We start from the raw sequence: 26296 nt of genomic DNA, 5'->3' as shown, positions 1-26296 counted from the left end.
TCCTGTGTATACACATTAGAGATTAATGGTGTGTGTGTGTGTGTGTGTGTGTGTGTGTGTGTGTGTGTGGGTGGGTGGGGTGTAAAAAACGTTGCAGTGTTTTGTACAGAGCCAAGGTTTTCTACCAAAAGAAAAAAATCTTATTTAGCCATCTAAATCTTATTTAGCCTCTATCCTGAGATTAAACTTTTCTGCTTTGTACCAACATCCAAACACAAGTTTTTCAATTTTTCTTTGTGCAAATTGGTACAAAATGACAGCAGAATCTGTCCTGGTGCTACAGTAAAAACAAAAATGGAGGTGTGTATGAGTCTGCGTTTGTGTGCACGAGTGTTCAGAGGCACCGGAAATGTAAAACGGGCTGATACCTTTAATCTGGGTGTTAACATCTGAATCATCTGAAAGCATTTGCTTTTATACATGATCTCACATTAATTACAATCAAATTTACCCACACTTCAAGAAAATCCAGTACACAGACAATGAGACAGAAAAAAAACAATAACACCCCATTTAAAACATTTAATAAGATTCTTATTTGTCAATAGTTCACCTAGTTCTCTTTCTTAATAGTTGTTAAGGCAAGCTTCACTCCTTTCCACTGAAAAAAGAAAGTCATATACTGGTTTGAAACAGTATGACAGTGTGTAAACAATGACAGAACTTTTAATTTTGAGTGAACTATCCCTTTAATATTGTTCATTCAATATATTTCAAATCAACTAGACAATCAAAGTCCCCATTTCAACCTGGTATTAAGATTCCTTTTTGGTGATCGGATCACATGTGGTCAGCGCTAAATACAGGTCTAAAATTTTGTGATCGGATCACTAAAACCACATACATATGTGGTCAAAAAAACCATATGACAGGATTGCATTTGATGTGTAAACGCTCATCCATTCTGTATGAATCCCGGCAGCAGCAAATTACCACCCCTCACCTGTCAATCAACCCCTGCATTGAAACAAGAGTTTAAACTTTGCTGGTTACGAGCGGTTTAAAAGAAAATACCCATTCGATCTGAAAATATAAAAAAGCATATATATATATTAGCAACCACCCAGAACAAACTGACAACATGCTAGCAACCACCAAGAATACCATAGCAACCACATACAGCATAGCAACTACCCATACCTCCATGACAGTGAGTTTTGCACAGGTAAGCGCCACTCACATTGTTTTAGAAATTTTTTTTTAAAAATCTAGATTTTTTTCTTATGACTGCATTTCTCATTAGAAGCAGAATTTTTTTTGGACAGAAACTATCCTGACTTATTTGAGTCTAGCCCATGGGAAAGGGCGATTGAAGGTGTAATAACAGCCTAGATTTATCACATCATCCCACAGACAGCATACAATGAATGAACAAAGCAGAAAGAGGAGATAGAGACAGAAAGAGGCCTGTGTTCAGAGAGAGGATGTCAGAAAGCCTATTTCAGACATGTCCAAATCCCCAGCAATGTTGTCACACAAAGCAGGCATTTGGCTAGGTGAGGAACAACTTCCTGGCTCCTGTGGAGCTGAGGTAGTCTGTCTGTAGTCTCTCTGTCACTTTCATTTCTCATCTGCTCGCTCTCTCTCTCTCTCTCTCTCTCTCTCTTTTTGTAATCTCTGGTGAGCTTTTGCTTTGATAGTTTGGACACAACTGAGTCTAGAATTTAAAGCTATCCAACTATTCAGTGAAAAGGCCTTCATTACATTTGCCTTTCAAAATAATAGAAATCTCCTTCTCCTAGATGTAAATTTAAGATCAAACTATGAATAATTTGAAAATAAAAGCACCCCAACTCAGATACCAAATTGCTAAATGACATTTAAGTTAAGTAGACATAAAGGAAAAGAGTTATTCTAGATTGTTGAAGGATGAGTGAAGTCAGAGGTTTGAAGACTGCAGAGAGAACTTTATGTTGATGACTCAACAACTGGTTTCAACTCTCACAGAGAATCAGCATGAAGCCTTTTAAAGACACCTGGAAATAACAACTAAATTTTCCCTCTGTGCACTTCAACAGTTGCAGTTTCTAACTCTATACTTTATTGACATTACTGGAACATTTTCAACTGCTAAACTCGAAACCAAACTTGTGCCAAAGATTGACAAAATCGTGTTTTATTTTTCATAACATAGTCTTTTATCACAAACGCTATGTAGAAAAACACTATATAACAAAATGTTATCCAACAAGATCAATAAAAGCTTGCACTTAATCACACATCAGCTGTGTCTGAAACCAGTAAAATGCTGCCTCTGGTTTCTGCAAATGGAGGTAGGAAGGGCCAAGGCACGTCCAAATCCAATGTTCATGTCACACCCTATATACTTCGATACCTTCATCTGATCGATTTTTGAAGACAGCAAAGATGCATCCTTTGATGCCTATGAAATCCCGCAATCCTTTGCTTGCTGTTCCACAATGGTTGAGTTGTGGCCGAAGAGGCAGTTGATAGCCAATTTGTCTATAAATGTTTGTTTTATGAACTTTTTCCAACTTTTGATTCCATTTCTAGTGAGAAATTAGGATTGTAGTTATTAAATATACACTTGGTCATCGCCAAAACTCTCTTGATTTTGTTCTAGATCATTAGGCTATTCAGTTCAACTGAACCACAATGAAGCAGACGCGTTACCTTTAGTGGACACCAAATGGCGAAAATCAGTTCCTGCTATCCTAGCAACGATATGTTATGCTACCTCAGTAGCCTGTCAGAAACCAGTTTCTGGAGGTACCTTCGTACACGTATGATGTCTGTTGAGTCACTGACAGATAGGGACAGCTACTTTTGGTTTCAGATGCAGCCATTGTTTCTTAGTATCTCTCATCTATTACAAAAAAGTACTGTGGCAGTACGATAGTACAGTAATGGAAACAAATGGTAAAATCAGATACTAAAGCAATATCACTTGAGCAAGAGTGCTGTATATCCCAGCATCAGCATGGCTGTGATTCGGCTGCAGGCACAAGGCCACAGGCAGTGTGTCAGAGGTAAAAAGAGTGATTGAGCTTATGCGACTACCTGTGTCTGTTGCAACTCTCAAGCAATTGTGTAGTATTAGTCAGCTTGCAGAAGGTAATGGGAATTCTGGTCAAATATATCCTATTTTCTCAGTGAAATATAGCCACTGAGTGGGGGTCCCCCTGTGTATTTCGTGGTAGCTGGTGCACATGAGTAATTCACTACAGAAACTGTTCTCTCCTCCACCATGTTGAATATTTATATCTCCTTCCAATGCGGAAACTTTGGTAAAAGGTAAGCGCCTGGAGTATGTTTTCATTATTCCGTCTCTCAGCTGTGATAAGCCTTAATGCTGAAGCTGTTAATTTAACTGCATTTCCCAGCTGTAGTAATCTTAGCGTTCATGGAGTGAGTGACAATGACTTCAAAGAAACCGTTTGTTGTCTGACTTATGGTGACTCAATGTACGTCAAGTGAACTGGCTCATAACACATAAAAATTGTCTTTTGTTGTCACCTGCTGGCTAAAATCTTTAATGTCTCAGGGAAAAATGAATAGACACATACTGTAGCTTTTTACACGTCTGCAATGCTCTTACACTTTAATTTAGAATGGTATAAACACAGGTCCAATCAGATTCGATTGGTACATACAGTATACCATGGTATTAAATGATTACAATATTTATGTATCATGGTATTTACAAAACACAAGGTACTCAAAATAATACCATTATACTACAAGGGTACATGTACAAAAACACGGTAGTATAATGGGGCTTTTCCACTGCACTGTACAACTCGACTCTGCTCTGCTCGCTTTGAGGTTTTCCACTATGGATAGTACCTGGTACTTTTTAGTAACACCTTGGTCGAGGTTCAAAGCGAGACGAGCCGATGTGTCGTCAAAACCCTGCAGATCAGTGATTGGTCAGAGAGAATCGTCACTACCAGCATCACTGGATTTGCGACACGGGATATCAAAACGCTAGTTTTAAAGTTAGCTACAGCGATAGCAGTATCATATGTTCATGTGACTTTCGCTTTTTAAGAAGAAATGTCTGTGCGCCAAAACCACGCCGTGGTTGATAAATCAAAAGATGCAGACATTCCTCTCGTTAGCGACGAATGAAATGATGCGAAACGAAAAAGTCTTTCAGGAAGTGTCTCAGATGTTGGCCGCACACGGCTACCACCGGACCTACCAATAGTGTAGGGAAAAGTAAAAAAAAAACAACAACAAAAATGTAAAAAGTGACTACAGAACCATCAAGGAAAAGTGGAAGTGGTTTGACCAAATGGACTCTATCTAGACCGGCGAGCAATGGGAGGGAGAGTGTTGTAGGAGTCATGATGGAGGATGGCACGTTAACTCTATACTCTGCTTGAAAGCTTCACTTTATTTAGTTGACCAGCTGCTGGAAAGCTTGCTTCTTTACCAACCAGGCCAATTTAACTGTTACACTTGTGTAAAATCACCATGCAACAACTGCTTTATGCAGCACAATAAGCTATTAGCTAACAACTAGCAGTCGTGTTCTTGTTTAGTGTTGCGTTTAAGATGATGTCACGGCAGTAGAGGTGGAGCAACTATGACGATCAGCCTATAATCCCACCCACGTTGAGGCGGCACTAAACTGCAGTGGAAAAGCAAGCTCAGAAAAGTAAAGCGAGTATAGTAGAGTCAAGTCGACCGTAATGTGCAGTGGAAAAGTGGCATAATAGAACAAGTCAATGATAGACCATATATTGGCCAGACTGAAACAAAAATGCAGATATTTGGCCAATTTGATAATATCGGCACTTTGCCTGCTGGTACAAATAACAGCAGCATCCCTTCAAAACATCTTTATCCTAAAGTAACATTCAGTTCCTCTTTTTCAGGTAGCGCTGATGAGTTTGGATACAAATTAGTCAGGTTTTCTAAGAATCTCTGTCTTACCCAAATCACGTTTTTCCATCTCCCTCTTTTTCTTTATCTGTCTCACACACACACAGATGGGCCCTGATAGCCTTGCATGACTGACAGTGAACACAGAAAGAAATGAAGAAGATGAAGGAGTCAGAAATGAGGCACAGACAGATAGCGAGATGCACAAAGAGGGGCTCAGAGAGGATGTCAGAACTCGTGAGATTTTTCACGTCAGCATCCTAGCGCCTTTGCTTTGAAGATTCTCTCTCATGGCAGACTTAAGTGACAGACACGCCTCAGTTCAAACCACAATGATGCGCTACACTCCATAAGTCAATGAGTAGAAAGATTGAGGGAAAGATGCAGAAAGTGAGAGAGAAAAAGAGAGGGAGAGGACGGTGAAAAGATTGAGAGGCTTCTTGGGGATGCAAGACAGAAAGACAGCAGAGAGAGAGAAGGTAAACAGCTAGACATGTGATACAGGTCTTTGTGTTCATCATGTAGCTGTTCTAACTGTATTTGAGGGAAAACGACACCTCAGCTCCAACCTCATCTGAACCTGCAGCTGTCAATTATGCTCCTACAAGGGCTGGAGGATAAACTGAATATTCACAATATTCCCTACAATTTATGATGATATAAATTAGGAAACATTGTGAATATTGCAATGATTTTAATGCACTTTTTATTTGGGCATTAAGTTTCAAAGGACAAGATTCAAGATCCTTTCTTGTTTTGTGGCTTGGAGTATGAGAGGGTTAAGACAGATGATTCAATAACATTGGAATTGCAATCAGTTTGCTTGTTTTTCATATATTACTACACTACCAGTCAAAAGTTTGGAAACACTTACTCATACTTTATTATATATATATATATATTTTAGAATAATAGTAAAGTCATCAAATCTATGGAATAACATAAATGGAACTATGGGAATTATGTTGTGACTAAACAAAATCCAAAATAAATCAAAACTGTGTTATATTTTAGCATCTTCAAAGAAGTCACCCTTTGCCTAGAATTTGCTGACATGTACTCTTGACATTTTCTCAGCTTCTTGAAGTATCACCCTGGGATGCTTTTTAAACAGTTTTTCCCATCTATGTTGGGCACTTATTGGCTGCTTTTCTTTATTATTTGGTACAAGTCATCAATTTCAAAAACATTTTCTTTTATACTGAAATCAGCATTTCAGTAACGTGTTTAAAACATTTTGACCGGTAGTGTGTGTGTGTGTGTGTGTAAATATTGCTGCTTTGTAACAACTTGTTCTCACTTCAAAGGGGTAAAGTATACAAATTGTACAGAAGCTCCATTATAACTATATGTATTGTTATATATATTTGTGCATACAAATGAATGATTTAAATATCCTTCTTCTTTGTGGTCACTAAGTGAAAAACAGTGTTGAAAACATGCCTTGATTATTATTTTACGTTGGTTTTTACATTAAACAAGTTGAATCTTCTTGGCATAAATGGCTGTTTTGTTGAAATTATGGTTCATATGATTATATAAAAAAAAAAAAAAAAAAAAGAAAAAAAAAAACACTCTTAAGCCGTTTCACAGAAAACTTGAGGGACTTTCCTAAATCAAAATATTACGATTTAATAAATTTAATCCAACAGTCAACCAGGTGGTATGAACCTTAAGAGCAAGAGTATACTTTGAAGCTTATGTCTAGATATTCATTACTGAATAATAACACACATTTTAGGGTTATCTTACTGTGCTTTAAAGCATAGACTGGATGTTCTCAAATCAAATTAATAAAAGTATACAATCTAAATGTGACAGAGCATTTATTACCAAAATATATCTACGGTTGAAATCAAAAGTTTACATACTCTTAGGTAGAAGTCATTAAAACTCATTTTTTAACCACTCCACAGATTTCATATTAGCAAACTATAGTTTTGGCAAGTCGTTTAGGACATCTACTTTGTGCATGGCACGAGTAATTTTTCCAATAATTGTTTACAGACAGATTGTTTAACTTTTAATTGACTATATCACAATTACAGTGGGTCAGAAGTTTACTGTGACTTTAAGCAGCTTGGAAAATTCCAGAAAATTATGTCAAGCCTTTAAACAATTAGCTTCTGATAGGCTAATTGGTTTCAACTGGAGGTTTACCTGTGGATGTATATTTTACACCTACTTTCAAACTCAGTGCCTATTTGCTTGACATCATGCGAAAATCAAAGTGAACCTCCACAATTCTGGTTCATCCATGGGAGTAATTTCCAAACGCCTGAAGGTACCACATTCATCTGTACAAAAAAATTTTACGCAAGTATAAACACCATGGGACCACGCAGCCATCATACCACTTAGGAAGGAGACACATTCTGTCTCCTAGAGATGAATTTAGTTTGGTGCAAAAAGTGCAAATCAATCCCAGAACAACAGCAAAGGACCTTGTGAAGATGCTGGAGGAAACAGGTAGACAAGTATCTATATCCACAGTAAAACGAGTCATATATCGACATAAACTGAAAGGCTGCTCAGCAATGCTCCAAAACCACCATGAAAAACAGACTACTGTACAATTTCCAAGTGCACATGGGGACAAAGATCTTACTTTTGGAGAAATGTCCTCTGGTCTGATGAAACAAAAATTCAACTTTTTGGCCATAATGACCATCGTTAATTTTGGAGGAAAATGGCAACGGCTTGCAAGCCGAAGAACACCATCCCAATAATGAAGCATGGGGGTGGCAGCACCATGTTGTGGGGGTGCTTTGATGCAGGAGGGACTGGTGAATGTCACAAAATAGTTGACATCATGAGGAAGGAAATTTATGTGGATATATTGAAGGAAGGAACATCTCAAGACATCAGCCATGAAGTTAAAGCTCATCAGAAATGGGTCTTGCAAATGGACAATGACCCCCAAGCAGACCTCCAAAGTTGTAGCAAAATAGCTTAAGGACAAATTCAACATATTGTAGTGGCCATCAAAAAAGCCCTGACCTCAATCTGTCAAGCCAATCTGTACAAACTTGACTCTGTAACCAGCTAATGAGATGCTGGTTTAAAAATACTGTTATGAGAAGACTTTTCAGACATGTTTTGTAAATTTGGTTCTCCAATTTCATCTCACGATCAGGGGCCATGTATTCCGTTGTTCTCGTGCACTCACATGAACGCTCAGAGGAGATCAGCAGTCTTTAAAGATATACACTATATAATACATAAGATTTTGGTTTGTTTCTCAACAAACCTTGTCATATGCCTTCAGAAAAAGGCATGAGTCACATACATTTATTATCAGATTCTGAGTTATACTTTTGCATCCTTTTTTTAAAGCTTGATGAGGTGGTCTATATAATCTGACATTGTATGACATAACTAATTGAACACAATATAAAAAAAAAAATTTTCCTTTCCGTTTAGAAAAATAAAGAAACTCGTATGGGTTTATAACAAGATGTGATTTTTTAATTTTTGGTCAACTATCCCTTTAAGATCACAAAAAGGATTTTATTAACGGACCCCCAGGTGACATGGAGAAAACAGTAGCAAACATGTAAAAAACAAGTAAACAACTTGTTGCCAAAGTTACAACATGGTGCATGATTACTTCTGATTAAAACTCAGCGAAGAGGGACAACAACATATTCTGGTCTCATAACTTCTCAGTTGATTTATGGGGCACAGCAGAATATAAGCATGCGGGGATAGAGAGAGTAAGATAAAGAGGGGAAGACAGCAGGAGGAAATGCATTCACTATTCATTTATTACAGAGGGAGTGCACGAGGGCACAACTTAGACACAAAAACAAGCCGCAAGCCGCATCTCTTACTCTGTCATAAATTATGGATGTTGCCTGATGTCTCCTAACTGCTTTAGGGCTCTCAGGGGGCCTTCTCAGCAGCAGACCTCACAGAAGAGTCCAACTTATAATGTAGAGTTTTCTCCTCTCAATGTCAGTTCCAGCACAGGGAGTGCTTTTCAAAAGCATGGGTCATGGACTTGTGCACCAGTGGTAAAATACATTACTGGAAAAGACCATCTCACTTTATTATTTTTTATAAGAGGAAATGCACATAAAGTGACTCTCCAAATTATAATTGCTGAGGCAAGCTTCACTTTGTTTTTCAAGACCCCTAATCCTAAATTATGATGTTCTGAATCTTCTGTGTGTAATTTGTCCTGCAACAATTGTGCTGTGGATATGAATGATACTCAACTCATGCAGCTTGCAGACGAGAGGTCTGCCATTACATTTCTAAGGGATTAGGCTTGTGATTTTTGTCTGATGGAAAAAAATGGATGAAAAAAACTCCATAGAGGAACCAGAGTCATATCTAAGGACCAAAAATACAGCATGATCTGAAAAAAGAATTAAGTGACAGTGGCAAAATTTTTGCAAAAGGTTATTACGTGGTTTATCGCATATATCCCAATTAGAGGTCAACCGATTAATCGGCTGATTTTTTGCATTTTTTAACATAATCGGCATCGGCCAATATCCAAGTATATCAAGCCGATTATTAGGCAGGCGCATCTGTGGGCAGCCTAGTGTTGTTGTGGAACACGTGTTCGACGCACACTGCCCCTAGAGTCATTTTCCAGCAGAGTGAGCAGACCTCATCCAGTGCCTAAGGAAGGAGCGAAGTTCCTTGGAGAAAACAGTAAGGATTACATTTGTATAACTCCTTTATATTTAATTAAAAACTTTTGATATGTTACTGCCAATTTCAAGAAAAAACGCAACAAACGCGATAGGCGACATGACGTTCGGCTACTTTGGATATTGATAGCGTAGTTGAAGTTGCATTATCACAGCAGAAGGGTTGCTATCATGTCACAATAAGGAAGCAAGAATTTTGCAATTACAGACAGTGAATCTGAGACTTTTATTTGTTCTGTTTGTGTGTCTTATATTTGAGAGGGTTGTCACTCAATGCAGAGAAATAAGTAATAAAAAAGATACCAACTCACTATAGGCTATTGAAGGACTGGCTTTGGTAAGCTCGGACGGTATCGGTTCTGCTGTCGGTACTGGAGAAATTAAGAAAATAAATGTATTATTGCTATAAAGAGAAAGTTATTTTATCTCGCCAGCCATTTCTATGTATAATAATATGAAACAATTTGCCTGTGATGCAATTTAGCTATTCGCAGTCAGAGAGAGAGCGAGATCTCTCTCTCACGCGGTGCCACAGCGAGCACAATACGAGCCCTGCTTAATGAGTGATGACGGAGGACAGAACTGGTTACACTTAAGATCTGTGATATTAGTCTAATTTTATTTTAGATTTCGCCTTCCAAAGATTATAAAAAGAATATTTATACATAAGCCGCATTCTGTCTAGCACAACTTCCTTCCCTTCTCAGCGGTGCACTGACATTTCTCCCTAAAACTCAAACTTAACGTCAGAATCAGCACGATCGGTGATTGTTGTAAAATGCTACTGTTGCTAAACCGCGGGACGCGTTTAATAATAAAAAGAGCGCAAGAGATACCGTTCCCAAGGCGGCACGTGCTCCGAAACAGACCGCAACGAGACAAGCAAAGTATAGGCTACTTTGGGTTTCATGTGCGCGTCTAAACGATCAACTATACACAAAAATATGTCAAAACGACCGGCTTGGAGATTCACTTAAACACAGTTTATGTCTTAAATGGACGTAGTTATGGAAATAGTTGGGGAAAATATGGCGCATCAGGAGCCTATTAGATCTGAACTCGGTCTTAAAGGGGAAGCAGTCTAATAAACATGCTGACGATTGAGTCATTACTACGAATCAAACAACAAAAGGCAAAGAGAAAATAACTTACAACTCTTGAATGAATAACTTCTGCATTAATAAGCATTAAGCTGCATTAATCTATCTATGATAAACTATGCAGTGTTATTTTACAATTGATTACTTTATTAGATTTCTTTTTAGACCACACCTGAACAGTAATGTTAGTAGACCTTCCTGAAATTAAATCACTGTGCCTATATAACGTTTATCTTTGTGTATATATATATATATATAACAAAAAGAACCGTTAAGAATACTGTTAAAGTACCGGATCGATAAGCAGTATCGGTAAGATAGTAATACCATTAAAAACTTAACGATACCCATCCCTAGTTATGCCTGTGCTTCTCTTGGATGCTCTGAATACTGGATTATGTGTCTGGATTGCCCCTTAATTGCATTTGGATCTCAACCTTCGTGTCTCGGAGCAGTTCGTAACACCTGCTTTGTTTATTTAATATATTTGTTATACATTATTTATATAATATGTTTTTACATTATACATTTTTAATTTAAGTGTCAAGTGTTCAATAAATGTAATCTTAAGTAATTATGTGTGTTACATTTTATCTTTCAAATAAAAGGTTCAAATAAGAGGTTAAAAACAAGCACATATTGGCCAAAATAAATCGGCAGCATTAATCGGCCGATCCGGATTTCAAAAGATCGGCATCGGCCTGAAAAAACGGTATCGGTTGACCTCTAATCACAATAATTGCGAGGTGAGATATTCACTGTGGTGCAATAAGTGAGTTATATGTTCTCCCACACAGTTGAGATGTTTAAGTTAATGCTCTATCGTGTTTTAAATAAAAACTTGTTTTTTTTAAAACTACCTCCCTAACCTAAACCTTAAACCTAAACAACAGTGTCATAAAAAGCAAATGTGAGATTAAAACCAGGCAAGGTTTTGAGTTTAAACAACCAAAACCAACATCCCTCCCCTAAACATTAAAAATGCTTGTTTTTAAAAGACTTGGTATATTATAGATATCTGTACCCTGGCATGTAGACCGTGATTTAGGAGTTGGAATAACAGACTTCAGTCTGAATAGAGTTTGATGACATCTTCCGTCATCACTGTTTATCATTAGCCCTTTATGACTAACCCAACAGTAAGACTTGACTTACTTTAGAACACAGGACATACTGACATAAACAGGAAACTGCAGTTCGGCAAATCTTCCACAGCAGAGTCAGTGAATGAGACCATAGAGAAATAACATTATTAAAGCTTCTAAGAAGCACTATATTCAGCTGTTCTTATAGACCCCGTTTACACCTGGTATTAAAGGGATAGTTCACCCAAAAATGGAAATTCTCTCATCATTTACTCACACTCTTGCCATCCCAGATGTATATGACTTTCTTTCTGCTGTAGAACACAAACAAAGATTTTTAGAAGAATATGTCAGCTCTGTAGGTCCATACAATGCAAGTGGATAGTGATCAGCACTTTAAAACTCCAAAAAGCACAGACAACAGTGGCAAAAGTAATCCATATAATTCCAGTGGTTAAATTGATGTCTTCTAAATTGACATGATGGCTTTGGGTGAGAAACAGATTATTACAGATTGTGTTTGATATCAAAACAGATGAGGAGCATGAAAATCTGATGCTCCTTTAATACAGCAATAAACTAAAATAACAGATAATTCTGCTCAAAATGTTGCATTTGTGCTAAGGTTAAATTTCAACTGCATCTGATCTTTGCGAAACCGTGTGCAGATTTTATTCACAATTTATTAATTTTTTTCTGAATTTGTTGTGCTTTAACGTCATGCGGTAACACACTGACATAGTGACTGATGTATGCTGTCTTTTATTTAGAGACCCTCCCTTTGAAATCTGACCACAAGTGGTCACAGGAGACATGTTTAAGTGACCAGCTGTAAACGGTGATGTATCTCGCCTGACCACATGTGATCAGTTCACCCCAGACGCATCTTGATACCATGTGCAAATAGGGTCATAGATACACACTCAAGCAAGCATGCTACCAAAGTCAGAGAGGATGTTTGTTTGCTGCATAGTGGGAAGAAAGTATTTTTAAACTATTAGTACCATCAAGCGAAAATCTGAGTATGGAATGATAGGAGAAGGGAGGCCACTTGTCTTCTGCCGGCCCTGTTTTCGAAATCGTATATTGTCACTGTCAGAGTATTTCATGTAGGATGCACTTCTCGGCCGGTAAAACAGTAAGTTGTTTAGGAATGCATGTGAGTAGTATGAATAGATTCCAGACATTTTATATATCTAATTTTATATATGGATTGCGTTCGCAAATGAGGACATCCCAAAATGTCCCTAAAGTTTTATCCGAATGAGCTTACTTCTGGGTACTTTGTGCCCAAACATAGCTAATGAGGTACATGCACACACACCTAAAACTCTCATAACACATAATCCTAAACAAAAATAAATTCCACAAATTTACAGTCTCAAAGCTCTACAAGCACATCTTGACACATTTACACATCTTCTAGCTCAAACAAAGCATATTATCCAAATAAATGCTTAATTTCTTGACTCAGAGGCTACTTTTACAATCCCTTGTGTTATGGTATGCTGTGTATTTCATTGTCCCTGTAGTTAAATAAACACACAACAATAAACTCTTTAAATATATCAGATATGACAGACAGCTGTATAAGGACTCTGTACTCGTGTTTGTATGCTGAAACAGAAATCCAATCAAATCAATGCAGGCCGAGCCTCGGAGAGATGGAGCCTCCACCACTGCCTATTACTGCATCGCAGAAATAAAAACTGTGGAAGTGAACTGGAAGACATGGCTGTGAGCAAGTACCCGTAGTTTTGCAGTTGCATATGTGTGAGGCCAGGGGTGGGCAGGAGGGTCTGGATACACTCATACAGGCAGGTTTGCTGGGTCTGGCAGTGCAGGCAGGCCACTCTGTAATTTACAGAGGTGGAATGCAGCATGCAGCCACGGGTGCTAATTACAGAGCATTCATCTCTCTCTCTCTCTCTCTTTCTCTCTCTCTCTCTCTCTCTCTCTCTCACTGTGAGCCAACCAACCAAAACCAGCCGACTCCCACACTGCTCTGCTGTCAGCAGCAACCTTCAGACAAAGTACAGAAGTGCATGTGCACACGCACGCACATACGCACACAGCTGTTTGAATAATCTAACATCTATGACTCAGATGACTACAGTACGCACACAACAAAAACCCACATAAATGTTTCCTACAAATTGATTGTAATAGACTCTATTACAAAGCCAATGGAAACTGACAAGTCTAATAATCTCTCTTGATTGTAAATATGTCCTGTTATGTTCTTTTAGCTGCTATTGGTCATTCTAATGGACATGATATTGGCCAGGGCACACATGTTGCATGTTCTCTTGGAGCTCTCTTGGGCAAATGCACTGATGCCTGTGTGTTGACACCACATTCTTTGAAAACCATCAGTGAATTGCATCCCTTCCCTCCCCCTCTCACTATGTAGAAATACACTTTGTGCCTAGCTGTATTCATACAGATCCCCTTCCCACACTCACACTTGCATTACGAGAGAAGCAAACCCACACAAACCTATTAGCTGCAGCAGCACGTACAGTGTGTGCATGCACATCCATAGAAACAGTCTCTGCCCAGCTCACTAACCAAATTTTGTTTTATTTAATGGGTTGGATTATACTGGAGACAGTCAGCAGGACATAAGCGCAGACAACTCAACTCTGGGAAACACCAACCTTTCAGTGTTAAAATTAAATGTTACAGTTTATATATATATATATATATGAGACATAAAAGGAAGAGGCAGGGAGTGAAGGGTTGCAGATAATCTGTTTTAGCTAAAACTGAGTGCTTGATGGGCTTAAGGTCCAACTCATTATCACAGATTTGTCAGATTTATTATGAGGTTCTGCCAGACCTAATACAACTTTCATCAAGCATTAGTTCTAGAGCTTGCTGCCTCACATTTATATGTGCAGTTCTCCATTTTTTTCCCCTCAAAAAATATTTTACAGGCCACTGGAAACAAAGGCAAAAAATAACTTTCAGTGACTTTAATTGACACAGTGAAAAGACTCACTGACAATCACCATCAAGCCTTAAAGGAATAGTTCACCCAAAAAAGAAAATTATCTCATAAGTCACCATTAAGTCTCCAGTGGTTAAATCCATGTGGTGAGAAACAGATCAATAGAGAGATTCTTAATGCATATTGCCACCTACTGGTCGGGGCAGGTCAAAGGTGGAGTGAAAAAAGGAGTTAAATATTGATCTGTTTCTCACCCACACTCATCATATCACTTCTAAATCATGCATTTACCCACTGGAGTCACACTAATTATTTTTAAGCTGACTTTGTGATTTTTGGAGATTCAAAGTTCAAGTCACCATTCACTTGCATTGGACCTACAGAGCTGAGATATCCATCTAAAAATCTTTGCTTTGAACAAAGAAAGTCATACACATTAGGGATAGCATGAGGGTGTGTAAATTATGAGAGAAAATTCATTTTTGGGTGAACTATCTCTTTAAACCATCAGAGTCAGGACGAGTATAGAGGGGTTATAGGTTAATAGGAGCTAATTCACTAAATTCTATATAGTGCTCAAAAGCTATGATAAGACCGTCACAGTAATAAGCTATCCCGTTGTTGCCCGGTAAGATGTTACAAGTGGTCTACAACCGAGGAGATTTTTCAGACTAATGTATTATGTGCTCTTTATGCTCAGAGAGATAAGGCTCAGATTAAACGCTGTCTTTTATCTGTGTGCAGCACATACAAAAGACACAGTTTCAATTTAATGAATTGCCCACAAGACCAGATGCGAGACAATTATTCTCTGTATTTGGAAACTCGAGTGAAAAGATGGACAATTAAGACAGTAAGTGGGAACACAGGCAGGAACAGCGCTCTTTGTTGTGACAGGCAGTGTCTCAATCTAGTGTGCTACCAACCAAGGCTGCATTTTTGACATCAGATGCACGACGCGGAATGTTGCCTTTGGACGCGCATATGAAGCTAACAAATGCTGTCTAGGTAGGGATCTCACTATGTGTAGAGACAGCTATTGTGTCATCCTGGGCGAGTTGGGCTACCAGATTATGCTGACCCCAGTAAATAATGAATTGATTGCCTGTCAATTTTTCTTAGAGACATAATAATTAGCCTCTAGATGTCAATTTGAACCATCACCTGTCAAAAAGAGCTGGTCATAGGAGCAGCAACAGTGCACATGTTGGGTCTAAAGGTGCATTTCTCAATTAAACTACAACCTACACTTTAAAAGCACATTTACATCAGAGTCAGACACACGGGCAGCACGCGCATTAGCGTGCATGATGCTGAGGGACGCTGTGACAAAAAGTTGGATCTAAAGACAAGGTGTACTGATGAACATAAGTCAATTACATTTAACGGATTGAAAATAATCGCAAATCTTTTTTTATATTAGTTTGTTTTGCTGACAGGAGTAATAGGCTTGTCTTGACTTGGATACAGCACTTTCATTCTTTCATATGAACTTTCATAAACCTACCTGCATGATGTTCAGCTGAAGGTGCGGCCCCTTCTGAGAATACTGCTGCTTTTGAAGCTGAACAAATGCAATGTTTTTGACTGTGTCCTAACAGAAAAAAACATCAGCAAGTGTTCTTAGAAAAATACGTGTTCAATTTCGAAGCCGCTGACAGTAATCCAAGTGACTCTTCTTGTTTGTCGTCTTGGGTTTCATGAGCAGACGCGGTGCCGCGCGACTGAATCTCGAGCACCAAACACACGCCACGGCTATTTCACTCTCAGCTGTCTGTCTCCAGCTCAGACAGACAACAAAAGCATACCAGTTACCGTACTGCTTCGAAGTGCAGCGCATATGAAACATGTACCAAACATGTACCTATGCTGTGTATGTTGTCTGGTATTAAAGGGATAGTTCACCCAATAATGAGAATTCTCTCATCATTTACTCACCCTCATGCCATCCCAGATGTGTATGACTTCCTTTCTTCTGCTGAACACATTTGAAGAAAAATAAAAAAAAACATTTTAGCTCATATGTCCTTAAAATGGAAGTGGATGGTGATCCAACTTTCATAGCTCCAAAAAGAACAGATAGTCAGCATAAACTTCATCCATACGACTCCAGCGGTTAAATTAATGTCTTCTAAAGCAATACGATCACTATTACGTTGTGAAAAAGATCAGTATTTAAGTCCTTTTTTTAACTACAAAGCATCACCTTAGGTAAGCAGCAGTATGCATGTGTGACGTAATCGTGTTGGCATGTTCATGTGAGAACTGACGCACATGCGACACACCCGGAAGAGCAGCACTGTTTACAACCGAGTAGGAGGAACGCTGTACAGAAGCTTTGTTGGTTTTGGTTTAGAGAAGAAAAAAAAACTGAGAGAAAAACTTGAGATTATGTCTGTAACATGCCAACGCAAATTCGTCACACAAGAGACAACCTGATCTTAGTGCTCTTGGTAACAGGAAGTGTAATTCCGAAAATGTACTGTGATAAACCATTAATTTGGGGGGGGGGGGGGGGGGGGTTTGGTCATGTGAATATAATCCAGTATGTTAACCACCATGAGGTAACCTACTCCATTTAAAATATTTCTGCATTTATTAGACTATTATGTTTATCTCTCGTGAGTGTACATGATTTTAAGAGATTTTTCAAAAGTACTATTGATTTGTTTGTGTATAACATTTTAATGAGGGAAAATGACTGAGTGCACCTTTAAGTTTACTGGAAGCTGACTTCAGGAGCCACCTTTAACCAGAAACAATAGATTATAGATCCTTAATCTAAACTCCAGAGGGGGAGATTCATCAACTGCTACCATCGCTGAGCCCTTGAGTAAGTCACTTAACCCCAAGATACTCCATGGGGGACTGACTGTTGTAATACAATGAAGTCACTATGGGTAGAAGTTTTAGCTAAATAATATATATATATATAAATTAAAATAAAATAAAGTAACTTATCTGTAATACAACACATTTTAAAACACACTAAATGCTATTGGAAAAATATTGCTTATATTAACATGCAAAAGATCATTACAGGGCAATCATTTTAAGTAACAAAATATTATGTGGATGTCAAAATGGGGAAATATTGGTAAGTTGCCTGTGTGCATTCTCACTCACATGTAGCAATGTTCGTGTGGTGCATGAGGCCCAGGAGAGCCACTCACGTGCTGGGAAAATGATGCATTTTTGGAAGGAGCATTCAACCGTGTTTGCTACAGGTGATGCCTGAGTTTTCAAGCTACATACATCATCATAATCATTACTCACAATGAGAGTTCATCAGTGTTTTTAAGAATGAGGTATGAATATTTGAGAAACAAGAGAACAGTGGATTTTTGGTGATGTTGTAACTCACAGAACTTAGTCAATCATTAAGAAGACTTATTTCATAGCTGGAGTCATATTAAGTATTGATGTTAGAATTTCTTGCCACCAGCTGGTTTGAAGTGAGCCATGCATATGGACCACTAGGGGTTATCACAGATTGGTGACAGTAAAAAATATCTGCCCTGTCCTTGTCCTCGGTTCTCATAGCGGGATGCACAGTGGAGCAGTGTAGAAGAATGACAGTAAAGGATTATGAACCAGAATGAGGCATAAAGCTCCATTATATCAACTAGCATTATAGTCAGATTGCCAACTTACATTTCTTGGTTTGTCATTCTGGCAAGCACTCGTTATAGAGACAAAATAGTACAAGTGCTTGTCTTTTCTTGGAAAAGTTCACTCCAACATGAAAATTCTGACAACATTTTTGTGCCAAATTATGTTCCCAACCCCTATAACTTTATTTCTTATGTGGAACACAAAAGAATGAGTGTAGTGATCCATATTAACAACACAATGGCAGTGGATAGTGCCTCACATTACAGCTTAAAAAGGACCCAAAGGTTGGCTGAAAACAACACAAGTTGTCACGTGAACATGTGCCTTCAGATGACTTGGAATATGATGCAGGAGTCCCATGGACTGCATTTATGATACTTTTGGGTTCTTTTTAAGCTTTAAAGTGGGGCACTAACAACTGCCATTGTCATTGTAGTGTGTTACAAAATGCTATTTAGATCTCAGGCTCATCTTTGAACATTCCATTACTCATGGGCAGACTTGGGCCACTGCATTTCATCCTTATATATTTAAAAATGTGGCAAATGATTAATAATGTAAAGAGAGACTTGTTCTTTTACAAGGAAAAGCAAGTGAATGAGAGGGGATTGAATATGGAGGAGCATGCATGGGGAGGAGCAGGTGGGAGAGAATTTGTTCAGAAAAATGGTGCTAACTTTGACAGAGGAAGACAAAAGGGGACAACAGGCAGACATGAGGGCAAGTGATGACAATGATGAGACTGATGCCCGTATGTGCTTGCATTTACACACCTAAACACAAAATGTAGATGCCATAACTGAAACTATACTTAACAAGGAATTTTAAAGAAATAAAGATTGTTTACATACGTACATTAACTGGATCAAATAATATTTATGTTCTTAATTTTTTTGAAGTGTTCGTATTGTTAATTTACTGACAGGAAACAGTGGAAAATTGGCTAAATGCAGGATTACTGCAATGACTGATGTTTTTTTTTTTTTTTTTTTGACAGTTACATAACTATACGCAGGATCACTTCAAGTGTGATCAAATATGCTCCAATAATAAAATTGGTAACACTTTAGAAAAATGGTCTGTCATTAATAGGTAATTATGCAAGAATTAATACAGGATTAATGAGTAGTACTGCATTAACACTTTAGTTACTACTATTAACTAATATGGAAACATGATTAAAAAAATCAGTAAGTAGTGATAAATATAAATAAATATATATAAATAGTGAACTTATGACTGAGGTAGTTTACTGTTAGGTAATCAATAATTACTGAATTTGATCTGCCTCATTGAGATCTATCTACTAATTATGGCTCATTTAAAATAACTACTTACTAATTACTAATCAAAACATTAACATGTGTCTAAAATGTGAATGATTATGTTTTTATTGTGAATGGGATCATGAAATGCACATTCAGAGAAACATGCGCCTCACATGTGTTCTTTGTGAGAATTAATTTATGAATGTAACAGCTCCCTAAATTATGGCTACGGTGTCTGCTAGAGTATCATAGTCGTCTTACAGATATAAATGCCCAACATGTGTACTCCTCGGGATATCTCTTCTGTTCATTACAAATGATTAACTGCGGCAGTTTTGATATTGCTGGAGGTCTTTTTTTATTATTATTATTATGGTAACCCATAAGTAATGAGTCAAGTGTTACCATTAAACATGAAGGAATTACTAATTATTTTAAAGCGAGGTTCATGGTAATGCATTATTAATTAAAGGTGCAGTATGTACGATCCAGAAACCCTTATTATTAATGTTACACTATTAATTACCGTTAAGTGAACTGCAGCCAGCTACCTGTTGCTCGTGCTCGTACACACACTCCATAAGGATGCAAGTGAGCATCGACCAAAACAATGACGTAATGTAAGAGAATGAATGTGATTCACCGGCAACATGCTACATTATAAATATGTTGACACAATCCAGTATTGAGGTGATTCCATCACAACATTTTGATATTATATGCGCTATTGTTTTATAATAATAGAATGTATAAATTTTTGTATAACCAAGTTACGTTACTCTAATGAATGGGTCTTTCTGCATTATCTTGAACATTGTCTAGCATTCATTTCATGTGTTATTGTAGTTTAGCTAAAATGACACAGATAAATCCTTATGGAACTTTGTTTCACATGCTTTGCAGTTATGTAAACTTACCTGTCCAAAAAGAAGAACGGCAATTCAGGGTCGATTTCGATCCCCAAAACCAAACGAAGGCCCCTGCAGGAATCAAAAACCCTGCCGATGTTTCCGCTTAGCCAGACGGGATTCAGTAGATAAATGTTTATTTTGTTTTGCTTTTTGGCTTACTCAGAGTTTGTGTAGGAGTCGGTGTTGTGCTGGGAGCCGGACGTTTGTTGGATTACATCTAGTGTTGCAGGCTGTTGTCACTAAACAATTTTTGAGCCAGTTGCTATATAAAATCCCAGGCCGATTTCTCTTCCCAGTCCAGCCCTGGTTGTTGCTGTTGAATATAGGTAGAAAATCACTGAGGCAAGGCTCTTTTTTCCGGCAAAAGCGACCCGCTCCCTTCGCATGAAAATCAGTCTACAGGCTTTAATAGGCAACCTGGGAAGTCCGGGAAGGGCTCATTTTTCAAGTTGTGTTACAAGCCGTTCACACATTGGCAAAAAAAAAAAAAAGCTGAATATTACATGAACATTTTTACATATTGCACCTATAATAAATACACACTTGAATATACACACCTTATTATTATTATAATATTTTTTTTACAAATTTATTTTAATTGTTTTTACTTTTTCCCTCATAGATACTCTAAGTTAATCTTACAAGAATTGTTTGATTCTATGTGAAGTGCATTTTATTCTGAGTAACTTAATGGATGAAAAGAATGAATGTCTGGTTCATCAAGCTTCTAATCCCATCAGGGTTCGCCATATTCAGTGCTCCTGCTGAAACTGAAAGAAGAGCGAGTGCGATTGTGCTCCACCCTCCCGTCGATCCGCCTACAAGAGGATTAACATACTGTACTTTCTGTTCTGTTCATACCGACCATTGCCAAAGGAGGAAACATGTCAAATTAATTTGATAAAAACTCTACGCATTTACAGAGTGGGCTGTACACTTGTGGAATCGTCCTCATGCTGCATGAGTTCTTGTGGAAATCAACACTCTTGCCTTTTAGACACATACTTTTTTATTATTTTACTTTATGTTTAGATATAAGACTTTTAAAACATGTAGTAACCATGAGCACCAGCAATTAAAAGCATTATCTTGCTAAAAATTGGTAGTAATTATTTCAATGATTCATAATTCAATGCCAGAATAATTTTTATGTTTGTGAATGTTTTTTAACTATCTGTTTGATTAAAGGAATACAATGTAGGAACAAACACTTGAGTATTCATCACTAACTGACTTACTATAAATGGTTTATAATGTGTTTTCACTTTAGAATAATGGCCCAGATAACCTTTAAATCCCAAGGAAGGAAACAGTAAGATCTCATTAATTAATAATGAGTTACCATAACCTTCACTTTAGAATAATGGTCCAGATCATTAGTAATTCCTTCATGCTTACGTGGTAACACTTGACTCATTTCATATGGGTTATCAGAGTTATTTAAAAAAAAAGACCTTCAGCAATACCAAGCATGAATAATTTCATAATTTTTTAATGAACAGAAGAGATATCCCAAGTAATACACATGTTGGGCACATACATCCCTGTATTTCTGTAATGTAAGCTGAATATGATCATGGCCATAGACACCATATATATTGAGGGCGACATTAATTCCTACATATTAATTTCGTACCTTTTTTCTAAAGTTTTACCATAAAATAATTTTGTTATAATGAAGCAGTATATACTGTATGTGGTTCTTAAAGTTGAAGTATGTAATTTCTGCACTGCTAGTGGCACCAAACGGAATTACAAAAATAAATTATGTTTTCAAACAACCTTTGGCAACACCCCTCAGACTCATCAAGCCCTTTCACACTCTCTGATTCCCTATGAACAAATAGGCCAAACATTATAAATGTTAAAATTCATAATAAACAAGACCACATAAACACACCAGACAGAAAGCATCACAGAGGAATCGGCTCTTCCAATAACATCGCCAGACTGAACGGCAGCTGGTGTGCGGGAACGTGAAGTTTCTTGATAAAAAATATGATTGTGCCTGGTAACACATGCATGTAAAGCCCATCCTAGAACTCTATTAAATGCACCTTCCCATACTGTCCAGTTTACATGTAGTAAACCTTTTTGTTGTTCTTGCTGTTTTTAGCATTTTTAGGGAAGCTGTTTTGTCCATTTTTTTTATTAAAGGGATAGTTCACTCAAAATTAAAATTCTCTCATCGTTTACTCACCCTTATGTCATCACAGATGTGACTTTCTTCTGCAGAACACAAACAAATATTTTTAGAAGGATATCTCAGCTCTGTAGGTCCATACAATCCAAAAAAGTGAATGGTGGCCAGAATTCTGAAGGTCAAAAAGCACATAAAGGCAGCATAAAATTAATCTAACCATCAGCTCAATATCTATGCCCTTTTTTACTATAAATCTCCACTTTCATTTTCACTTTCACATTCATCTTTTGTTTTTGGTGATTTAAATTCTTCGTTCTTATCTCCACCTACTGGGCAGGGAGGAGAATTAATGTAAAAAAAAAAAAAACTTTATCGATCTGTTTCTCACCCACACATATCATATTGCTTCCAAAGATATAGATTTAACCACTGGAGTTGCATGGATACTTTTATGATGCCTTTGCTTTGAATGGATCAACTGAGCTGAGATATTCTTCCAAAAATCTTTGTTTGTGTTCTGCAGAAGAAAGAAAGTCATACACATCTGGGGTGGCATGAGGGTGAGTAAATTATGAGATAATCTTTATTTTTGGGTAAACTATCCCTTTAAAGTGAGTTGGATTATTATATTATAGCTTATTAAATTAATTTAAATAATCTTGAGGCCTCTTGAAGTTTGTTGAGGCACCCTGGTTGACATGTTTAGTACTTAATTGTCTTATGAGTCAATACAGTAAATACAATCATATTTCAGTGAATTTGGATTGCAATTTTGCAGCAGAGAGACTGACTGTAAATTAACTAATTTTAATTATTTATTAATCTTATTATTATTTTACATAGCAATATATGAATCTCACTAAGTTTTTTCCTAATGGCCCTACATGTCTCTCTCTCTCTCTCTCTCTCTCTCTCTCTCTCTCTCTCTCTCTCTACACACACACACACACACACACACACACACACACACACACACACACACACACACACACACACACACACACACACACACACACACACACACACACACACACACACACACACACACACACACACCTTCCTGGTTTAATTAAAAGCAGAGGACAAACCCTTAGGAGACACAACAGCAATGTAAAAGCATCCAGTGTGAGACGTTTCATAAATGAGAGTAATCGTGGCCATATGGCAGCTTCTACAAGCCTGAATCACATGTCTGGAAAAAAATATAACTGTCTCCTCATTTCACATGGTATGGCAATATCAGGCTTTGCCAACCCACCTCCCTTAATACCTGGTTTCATGCACATCATAGTATGCCTGACGTTTATGTAAATTCAGCCACTTGCACTGAAAACACACATGCTCACTTCATGTAATTTTCATGAAGATGACAAACTGAAGACAACAGAGAAAATAGGTCTAGTTCTTTGTTTGTTGGGAAAGGAGTGTGACAAAAAGAGGTCTTGTTTAAATACATATAAAATTTAGAAATGAAATACAGATGTAACTGTAGGAAGGTGAAGGAGCAGCAACATCGGACACTGTAATGAAAAAATCCACCAACAATTTCAATAAATATTGAACAAATAAATGTTGATTTAAGAACTGCCGCTCTATCGCTGACGAAAGCTAGACAGGCTTAAGAAGAAAAATCAATGCCCTTGATCTCCATAGATTTTTCTCTAATCAAATCTTGTTCACATCATTTCATGAACTCTCTGACACCAATTCCATAATCTTTTTTACAGCCTTTCTTCTCTCTATTAAAATAGCTATTTTAACACCACAAATGTGCCGTATGTTTTTAAAACCTTTTATAGAAGTGCAATAGATGCAGTCAGTCATACATTTTCATGTCATTGCAAATTATGCCATCAGTCACAGCAGTCCTAATGTACTGTTTACTGGTCCAAGCCCAATGTTTTTGCAAGCCTCCCAGCTTACAGCTTTCTATTTCAGAACTATACCGTTATCAAGTAGAAAATAAAACCTGAATGCAGGCGTACAAAATTGAAATAATAATCACCATAAACCAGAGCGGCTGGCTGTTTGTGACCTCATTAAACAAAACAGGCACATTAGGGGAGCCATTTTCATATAAGAACTTTTATTTAACCCACAGTCATGAACAAAAGAGCTGCAACAACAGCAGGGTACAATTAGTGCAACGCAGGTTTTATTTATTTATTTATTTATTTTTTGGTTTCACCCTGATGCTATGGAGGCAGAGCAGAGGACAAGAAGGGAAAATAAAACTTTCAAACAGGAAAATCACTGGACAAGCACCAAATCTGAGTGTTCTAGAGTTTGTGAAAGTTTTATTAGATTATGTTGCTTTTCGTCTTCTAACACAGAAGCTCTTTCTCATTCTGTTACACTTTAAATGATTCATGTCATGGTTGTCCCCTCTCTTACAACTTCACAAACTCTAATTCACCAAAAATCCCCAACAACCTCCTATAAGTCCAGCTCTGACTGTCTGTACCCAAAATCTTTACAGAACTTTCTGTTTGCAGTTAATGATGTGAAAATAAAATTGGCATCTAAATGCATTTGCAAAAGTGTGAGAAATACTGAGTGTGCTACAAAGGTCACATGCAAAATGTGCAAATTGCATTTTAAAAGTGTTTCTCTGCTGTTGTTCTAAAACTCTTGATTATTGAGTGAACACTTGAGAACGTCAGAGTGACTGAAGCAGTGACTTGTGATAAAGATAGTGTAAATTAAGTCTAAAGAAGAAACATTAAAACAAACAACAAGCCCGCATAATCACTCAGGATGGACACATACACTTCCACACTCATCCACACCCTCTAACACAAAAAACACAGGTCACTGGGATTTTCCGGGATCCATTATCCATTAACATTTCCCATCAAATAATCAATAAGCATGAACTCAGAAAAGCAGGTGCTCATTTGCAAAATGTAAGCATTTATGTTTGGAGATATGATGATTATGGACATTATTGTGAATTCACAAGCATTGAGGGTGTTTATCACACACATTCATTGCTGGAATTATTCCCCTACCATTCAGAGTTGAGGGAGAAAAAATTGCAAATGGCTCCAATGCAAATGTATATAGTTGTACTGGATCAGTTGGGAGAAAAACATCCCAGCTGCTTGATAAATTAGGTGAGAATTAATTCCTCATTTATGGCCAGATGTTTAATGTTGTCATATCAGTTGGCGTGTTGTTCAGAAATGATGGGATGAGGTGCACCTAGAAGCCAGCCGAGTGATATACAAACCGCCTTGAAAATGGAGCTCAAATTGGATATTTATGATGTATTTATTGTATATTGGCATTGTTGTGTGAGCTAATCTTGAAGCAAGAGAGCACATTTTACTGCGATAATAAGAGAATCTATTATCTGAGTGCATGATAGATGGAAGCAGTAAAAAGAAAGCAACTCCTGTAGCTGTATGAGTTACAGCAAAGCCCTTTTGGCTGCCATGCACGATCCTGGCACTGAATCTCCCTCTCTCTCTCTCTCTCTCTCTCTCTCTCTCTCTCTCCCCTCTCCCTCTCCCCCTCTCTCTCCCTCTCTCTCTCTCTCTCTCCTCTCTCTCTCTCTCTCTCTCCCTCTTTCTCGTTAATAGTCTAAAGAAAAGAAAACTGCTGTTTTTCACAAAGCGACTAACATTCACACAGAGATTCAAATTCACACCCTCACATGCATGCAGAGAGGTGAACATTATTATTTTACAAGCAGAAAATTAGG

The 26296-nt window shown here is 37.6% G+C and overlaps 1 protein-coding gene across 2 annotated transcripts in view; it reads right to left on the bottom strand.

Moving 5' to 3' along the window:
• dok4 (docking protein 4) overlaps positions 1–16424 on the bottom strand; it is an 83391-nt gene extending 66967 nt beyond the window's left edge. For both annotated transcript variants that reach the window (XR_007968047.1, XM_052097643.1), the window contains exon 1: positions 16161–16424. The gene's annotated coding sequence lies outside the window, so the exon portion shown is untranslated. The remainder of the gene's footprint in view (positions 1–16160) is intronic.
• Positions 16425–26296: the final 9872 nt, after the last annotated feature.

Source organism: Xyrauchen texanus, chromosome 1 (assembly GCF_025860055.1).
Source record: "Xyrauchen texanus isolate HMW12.3.18 chromosome 1, RBS_HiC_50CHRs, whole genome shotgun sequence".
NCBI classification, from domain to species: domain Eukaryota; kingdom Metazoa; phylum Chordata; class Actinopteri; order Cypriniformes; family Catostomidae; genus Xyrauchen; species Xyrauchen texanus.
This window is presented reverse-complemented; position numbering and strand designations above follow the sequence as displayed.